Genomic DNA, 8,756 nt, shown 5'->3' on the forward strand with positions numbered 1-8,756 from the left:
TTCTGGCAGGAGGATGTGTCTTTCAACCATTCATATCTGCTACCTAACCAAAATAGCCACAATTTTAGCTGCTACTGATTTTGCAGGGGTGTGCTACCAAGGGAACAAGATAGATGTATGAATTTACGCCCACATAATGTGGTATTAACATGATTACAAACAACTTGCAAGAAACCCACTTTAGGGCGATTCCAGTACCCTATTGTATTGTCCACAGAAGTCAACTTCAGATCATGTACACTGTAATATGTCAATGTACACTGTAATGTTCAAACAGTGGTGGAAAAGGCCACTGCGATTACCTAGGGTTGATTTCTAGAAAGTCTTCGCGATCATGATCATCATGCTTTCAGCAATTTTACAGTGATTCTGTGGCTTTTTACCCTCCAGAGATCTATGAAAAACATTATTATCTAACCCACATGTTTAACTAGCATACATGTGTGAAAGGTATGAAAATAGGAGTATCATTTATGGCTTTTGCAGTTAAGAAGGCAAAGCATATCTTAAAATCTGAGACTCTGCCCTTGGCCGTAATGCATATTCCATCCTGAGTAACCACAAAGCAGTGCGAGGCGGTACGTGCAAATCACAGCGAATAATATATTACCGCTGGTGCTAGTATGAATGGGAGCACGCAAGGGATGAATATTATGGTAATGTTGCGGTATTGCCTCCAAAATATGAATGAATAGAAACCCAAGAAAATTGCTAATCAATGCATAATGGCATTATTGCAGTATTTGGAGATACATGTATGAACATGGCTAAGCAGATATGAACAGGGCCATACAGAATGACAGGCTTGTATCAGCTCATCTCTTTGGGCATTTCCAATTATTTATGTGTAAGCTTGTAAGACTAATGTAGCGTAATTCACATTTCATTGAACATTCCCTCATTCTGATGACCTTACTTCAATATACTGTATGGTGATGTTTCGTTCATTACTAAAATGCCCAGAGTATCTTTATATCAAGTATTTTATTTCTAATAAGTGCATTGTCTCTCCTTCTTTAACATTATTGATGCGAACTGCTACAAAATGTAAATTTGGCAATAAACCATTATTTGGGATGAGGGTAGACAATGCAAAGTTAAAATCATGATCAACTAAATAGCATCCACTGACAACCAGAATGGCATTAAATCTGTGATCATGGATATGAATAAACACCCTTCTTATTCTCAGCAGATAATGTACAGGGTAAAAGACCTAAATAGTATTTTGTATTAATATCTCCTAATAACAGATGTACTTTATATCAGTAGCATCACTGCATTGATACCTCAGAACAAGACAGCCAACTATCCCCAATCGTTAATAACATATCAGCTGTTTAGAGCCAAAAGACAATTAACTCTGTATAAAACAGGGAAATACCTGTAAGTTAAAGACCTTCTGTCTCTCAACTGACAATATGCACTTCCAGACATACTCAGAGATGCAAGTACCTGCACTCCACATGGCTAGATAAATCATGAACCACTCCAAACATGTGACAACTGCTGCCACTACAAACTATCATTCATGTCATGATGGGCAGGCAGTAAAAATAAGCATCATCTTTAAATAGCTGGAAATCAAAAGGGCTTCAGAGTACCTTCTTGGAGAGTACATGTATATGAATGAATGAAGCCTTGTTGAAGCTGAAGTCTTTCATTGATATCAAGATAATATAGATTCCTTGCAGCAATCGAGCTGATGGACCATTGCTTCTCAACCTTTCGAGGACAAATTTTTTTAAGGATTAAATTAAAGAAATTAAATTTCTCTAAAAATTGGCAACAATCATATAATTCTTATAATGCTACATTGTTCTAATAAAATGTAATGTCTCAGAAATATATATATATATATATATTGGGGAATAACTTTGCAGCAAAGTTGAGCAACAGACAGTTTTTAATTTTAAAAAAACCCCAGTCATTTTGAACCTCTCCATGTGTTGCCAATTTAAAGCTTATTTTCCTTTGAAAGATTTCTGGCATCAAACAAGGAATAGAATCTTAGTTGTGGCATTATCAAATGTATCATGCATTATTCAAATGTATTTGATTTTTACAAGAAGGATACCTTTAAATGTTTCTAAATATGAATCTACTAAATCTGTTCTAATCCGTATGTGCGGCATCACTCTTCTCAACAAGTTCATATCTCGACTAGATCAAGACTTTATAACAATCTTTATTCTTTTCCACCACCAAGAAATACGAGCATATTCCACACTTGAATTTTATTCTTCTGTGAGTAACATTACTGTAATATTCATTGTTTACCAATGCACATCTCGGCTGTAGCGATTGGAATATAATGGGATTCAACAGACAGTATTATGGATGAGGTACACTGCATACCTGCCTCGCTTAAGGCCTGTGTGTTAAAAGTCTTTTACAGTTTAAAGATACTGAGTAATTTTTCATTTCTGTATTCTAAGACATTATTGAGCGGTTCATTTCTATACAATAATAAGAAAAAATACTACTAAACTTTTCATTTCTAGATTTCAAAGAATATTATTGAATGTTCATTTCTATGCTTGTAGCCTACTGGACTTGAAGTTGATAATGATTACATTGAAAAGTAAAAACTGAAGTCACAAGGGATAAAAGTTATGAAGTAAACAAGAATATTATCATAGTCATTGATGCATTTCTAAAGCTCATCTGCTCTAGGGATATAAGCCCTATGAATGTACAGATGCAATCGTGGGGAAAGGCATAAAATCAATCATTGCTATTTGCCTGCGCTCACTCACATCCCAATCTATAGCCATGGCATAGATCAGTAAACTTCTCTTTGATGACTGGTGACCTTATCTTCGGGTTTCATCAGCCATTATGACCAGCATGAGGTTGGGGCCAAGAAAGGAACAGGTACCATGTCTTCTACAAGTATGATAAAACATTGCAGAGAACAGACTGTTTGTATATCATTATAGTTGCCTTCGATGCACAAGACTTTGTTTCATTTCGTTGATAAAGGATATTCCAAGGCACGTCGGTTTTGAAATCTATATACATTTAGGGCCACCATCTTCTCACAACATGATACCTAAACTTTTAATGCAAAATTTTTCTTGAGTTTTTATAGTTAAAGGCCTTCAAATACATTTCCCAGGCACCAAAGAAGATATTGAAACATCTACAGTGTAGTAAATCCTAATGTTACCTGAAAGCAAATTTTTAAAATTTCTAATGATTGTTTTTTGGTCAACATAGCCATTTTTTTTTTTCCTTCTCTCTCTCTCTCTGAACAAACTGCTTTGTTAAAAAATCTGAGAATTCTTAATACAAAATAATTTTATGAAGGGACGTACAACCTACATTTTAAAAGTACTCCTTTCATACAGCGTACCTCTACCGTGTACATGTATGCATTCAACTGAATGATAAATCAAGTTCCTACTTTACAAAACTGGAAAGTGGATGTACAGGTATGACCTTTTACATCTAAAAGTTGTCTTCTGAGAGCAAGCAGGTTGATATCTCTATGTAATAAGATATGTCTCAATGCCCTTCTACACTGTAGCTCACCGTAGATGATTATGTAGCCAATAGGAGGAAGTGCGGGAAGCTTAGAATAATGTATGTCTTGGATTGCAGTGTTATGGAAGCAGATTAGCCTACACTGCCCAGGCCACTCCAGCAATGTGACGATGTACAAGTCAATTAAAGATGCGCATTACATCTCACTCTCCTACTACAGTCCCATTCATACATATACATGTAAACCACAAGTACTGGTTCGGATGCATTTGATTCTCTTCGGATCGATGTTGCTAATTAGATTGAGTTACAGGTCTTCAGGAGATAATGATGCAATAATACATTGTAAGTGTAGTACTTCATGTCATCATGATGCTTAATTTGATTAAATACATAGAAAATAATCATGCTGCTGAAATCAGTCCATGATGACGAGACAAGAATACAGCTCCCCTTATCATGATATTCTATACCATCTGTTTCCTTACAGTGCATTTCAATCAATTTCAATATTTGTTGGAATCTTGATCTCGACTGCATCTGAACAGGGAAAAAAATATTTTAAAAATTTTGGGGGCTACTTTGCAACCTTGCTTGCATGACAGTAACTCTCTTTAATTTGCACATTTTGGGGGCTCTTTTTGGCATTTCGGGGGCTTATTTGCCCCAAGCCCCTGTGGTTTTTTTTTTACTGCTGCATCACATTACTTTAGTCATTCTTATCAGATCTACCTACATGAAGTATTATAATATTATAGGAACTCTTACTTCTACTGTAAGGGTACCTATTTAAAAATAGCCCTTCTCCTTGGATGAAGTGCTTATACATAGCAGAATAGATTTAATCACTGCCCTGCCAGATAGATCGGCACACCATATGAACTTTCACATTTCAGTAGGAGATGCTTCAACAGATTGACCTTAGCCCAAGTCAAGCATCAGTGTATTCTGGGATTCAGTTAAGTGATTCTTATCATTATCTACAGGTACATCTACAATAATACCTCAATAACAATTTTCTATAATTTGGCATTTTCTTTCTCCATATCATTAACTTAAGTTACTCAAACTATGAACCTAAATATGAGTAGATCGGACACTACATTGCCTCATTGCTAAAAGGGCAGTGCAGTCAATGACAGTACATGATGTAGCCAAGTTGGTGTCCTTTTTGCAGAGGGTAGACAATTTGCTCCAGAGACAATTGATCAAAAGTAAACGATTAAATTGCTTTAAAAAAAAACTGTTTTCCCTTCTTTTCTTTTCTGAAAATAATCTGGCATTTCTTTCTATGTTCCATTTATAAGAACAGTACTGCATTTTTTCCTCATCTTCTAAGTCTTCATCTAGAAATCAGGTATATGTAGCTTCAAAATGACAGATTGAATACAAATTTATTCTCTAAATGAATTATGACATTTAAACTATACAGCAGAGAAGCCCAACACAATAACAGGTCTTCAATTCTTCGATGTCCTCAATTAATCCGTAATCAAACATTTCAAATCTAATAAATATGAAGACAGAGGCAAAGTACAGATATCGAGAAATTAGAATACAATGTACGTATGCCAGAGTTCACCAAGAAAGTAAAGTTCAGTTTGATTTGCAACTCTCTTATCAGCATGTACTGTAATGAATGTTGGTATTAAAAAGAAAAACACATTAAGGCAACATTTTCTTCTAACATGCGCAGTAGAGAAGGAAAATTGCTAATACAAGTCATGTACATGTACAGTCATATTAGCAATCTGTCTTAATGATGTACGTGTACGTGTAGACATCTGCAGAATGCTGATGTAAATGTTCGGTGAATGAAAATATAATCCCTTCAAAATGTAAGAATGACTGCAATAACAAGAGTCTGAGGAATTTTCTTTCAATGGGTCTTTAAAGGAATTTGCATTCACCTAAAACTGTGATTTACTCTACAAAAAACCTAATTGAATTCATATTTGTGAGTGGGGAAAGTCTCTTAACCAAGAGTTTCTGGATCGTCATGTAATGACAAAGAGTGGGATAGGGAGAGAAAGAGAATGAAAGAGAGAGAGAGAGAGAGAGAGAGAGAATGAGAGAGATGACCTTAGGAATATAGAAAGAGTTGTAGGAAAGCCTCGATTTTGAATTTCTTTCTGACATTTTCGCTAAGATTCATGCAAAGTCAATTTACAGAATGTAAAACTATCTGAGAAACATACATTTGTACACCTTGTGATATGAGACTATATCAATATGGTAACTGTATTCCTCCCCCCCCCCCCAAAAAAAGAGAATCATTCAAACTACCTTTCTGCTACAAGAAATCCAAGTTTCCTTTAAAATTCTCCCCATCTACACTGTAAAAATTTGCTGTAACTCATGCAGTAAAATACTGTGATTTACAACAGTAATATGTTGTAATAACGATTTTACGATAATTAACTGTATAAGTACGTTGCTGTACAGTATATTGCTGTAAACATCAGTGTCGTAGAGCATGGGAACAAATATCTACAGTAAGCTAGTGTAAAGGAGCGTGCAAAAAGCATTGTGGGATACAGCGCACATGCGCATTAGGCGGATCGGCTGCATATGCGCGTATGCGTTGCACGTGATTGGCTCCCGCGCTAGCCCGCCACGCCGCGCCGCCATTTTTAATTTTCTGCAACTAGATTTGAGCTGAGATATATAGCTGAGCTGGCCGGCCTGATCCTGAGCTGAGCAACGAATCTGAATCTGTTCTGTTCCTGGTCCTGATCCTCGAGCTGGGATATTGATGACCAATAAGTCAATTCCAAGGGGATCCGAGGTAAGTTACAGATTGCCAATTATCAGAGTCATGATTTGATTTGTATCCCGCTGAAGTGAAGAATTGTCAGACTGTGGAAAGTATAGGGATTGTGTTTGTAATTGTTCCGTCTACGGTATATGTGTACTGTACGTGCTGTGCTGTGGTGTGTGGGACAGAGTCGGTAGTGTTAGTGCAGCACATGACACTGTACTGCAGTACCAGCGTACAGTGTCACTGTCAATGCGATGCCATTGCACATGGATATGCATGCTCACGTTAAATTGGAAATGTCTAACGTCAAGACCATCAAGACTTATAACTTATAGGACACCGCACACACTACGATCGACTACAGCATCAGTCCATCATGAGCACACTGCGTGATCAGTTGAATACGCACAAGTCTAAGCTCATGTAGTGTAGTCTACAGCACGTTACTGAAGAAATTACAGCAAAGTACTGGCAATCCTGCTGCATAGTGTAATTTTACTTAAAAGTTAAAATATGAAATAAAATTACAGTAAGTTACTGTAAAATTACTTAGTATTTTACTGTTACTTAGTAATTTACAGTAAGTTACTTTAAAATTACTGTAATTTACTGTAAAATTACTGTAATTTACTTTTTTGAAGGTCGCAGCGTTGTCATAGCAACCAAATAGGCCATTCCGTAACTGGCAGTAAGTTACTGTAAAATTACTGAGTAATTACTGTAAAATTACTGTAATTTACAGTAACTTACTGCTAGTTTACAGTAAATTACAGTAATTTTATTTCATATTAATTTTGAGTACTTGTCTACTGTAATTCACTGTAATTTTAATTTACAGTAACTGTAGGTTATATCTACAGTAAGTTACCATCAATTTTTACTCAAAGTATCTGCCTGTAAACTTTCCTACAGTAAATCACTGCATTTCTTAGAGTAAATTGCTGTTACCGTAGGTTCTTCAAATACTAACAGTAAATTACAGTAATTTTTGTCTTTAAGGATTGTAAATTTGTTTTACAGAAATCTATTGTAGTTTCATTTACCGCAAATGAATGTTAATTTCACTTATGTAGTAACATTCATAGCCGTGAAATCAAATGTTTTTTTGCTGAAGGTTTCGCATACAGTCATCATCAGGAGGCTCGTGACAACTGGTTATATTTGATGAATTTATGTTTTTCTTTCGATTTTCTTTTGTATTTTTTGTCCTTTATCTTTTTTTTAATTATTCATTTATCATTTAAATAACTTTTAATCTGTCAATGCTGTACATAAAAAGTTATGTGTACGTATGCATATTAAAGGTATTGTTTTCCGCTCTTCTTTCTTGCAGTATGCCATGGATTACTGCTGAAGTCACACAGTGTGCATGCTGAAACACTAATCAGACGGATGCTCTACATGGACATCATATACCCATGTACGTTTGTAAGCTATGTAATCATTCTTCTGGATCATTGAAGCGGTTTTCTGAACACTTTTCAGTCCATAGAAATGTGGTGAATTTCGATTTCCCGTGTGGTGTTCCTGGCTGCAATCGAACATTCAGAAATTATTCATCCTTCAAAACCCATGTGCATAGGGATCATCAACCATTTTCAAGAAAAAAAGATGCCCAGTTTTTCTGCGTTTCTACCTGGAATTGTCCACTCTGTGCTGTAAAATGTGAGGAAATCCATGACATACTTTCTCATCTTAGAGTTCATATCAAACACGGAGTTGAAATACGCTGTCCTTATGCCAATTGCAAAAAACGTTTTTCAGTGAGGTCGTCAAGTGAAATTTGAAATTTGAAATCAAATATTTTGTTAGTGAGGGAGGTTAAAAAAGTCACGTGACTTCGTGGTATTAAGGAAGCCGTGTGTTTAGCCTTGATGCAAAGAGACCAACTACAGGGAGCCCAAACTTTTTTAATAAATTGTGTCTAGCGGTCATTGAACTTCCTAGACAAAGCATTAGCACATGTATTCTGTGAGCCTGGCATGTGTGCAGCCTTGTCATCATAAGCATTGCTTGATTGTTTACTTACTGTTTTCCAAAATATGTTTTACATTACTTGCAATTTAGCATTATTTTACCTTAGTGAATTTTCATATATTTTAGTCTGTACATGCAATACACCTTTATTTTAATAAATTTAATAAGTCATGAAATAAATGAATTTGCCAAATATTAGGCCTATATTTAAGTAACCTATATTTTATTTCGACATATTTCAAGTTATATAATAATATATTTTTTTTTAAGTAACTTATATTTTATTACGATATATGTTACGTTATATGGTAATATGTTTTTTTATCATATTTAATACGTAGCAATATTGTAGCTAAACGAATTTCATAATTTTATGTTTTCATTTTACATGTACACAAATTGATCATATTTTCTATTTTCTTTGTTCATTGTGCACATTGGTAATTCTATTTCATTAATTTCTGTATATCATGTATATTTTCTTATTGTCAAGTATGTTTTACGGTTTTTGTTATTTTGCACAGCCCCT

General features: G+C 35.1%; 1 long non-coding RNA gene across 1 annotated transcript; it reads left to right on the forward strand.

The window, feature by feature from the left end:
• Positions 1 to 6,170: 6,170 nt before the first annotated feature.
• LOC115928174 lies at positions 6,171 to 7,845 on the forward strand. Its single transcript, XR_004065929.1, has 2 exons — positions 6,171 to 6,277; positions 7,584 to 7,845. It is a non-coding gene; the product is annotated as an uncharacterized LOC115928174 (long non-coding RNA).
• The last annotated feature ends 911 nt before the right edge of the window (positions 7,846 to 8,756 follow it).

This window comes from Strongylocentrotus purpuratus, unplaced genomic scaffold (assembly GCF_000002235.5).
Source record: "Strongylocentrotus purpuratus isolate Spur 01 unplaced genomic scaffold, Spur_5.0 spur5_scaffold_21, whole genome shotgun sequence".
NCBI classification, from domain to species: Eukaryota; Metazoa; Echinodermata; class Echinoidea; order Camarodonta; family Strongylocentrotidae; genus Strongylocentrotus; species Strongylocentrotus purpuratus.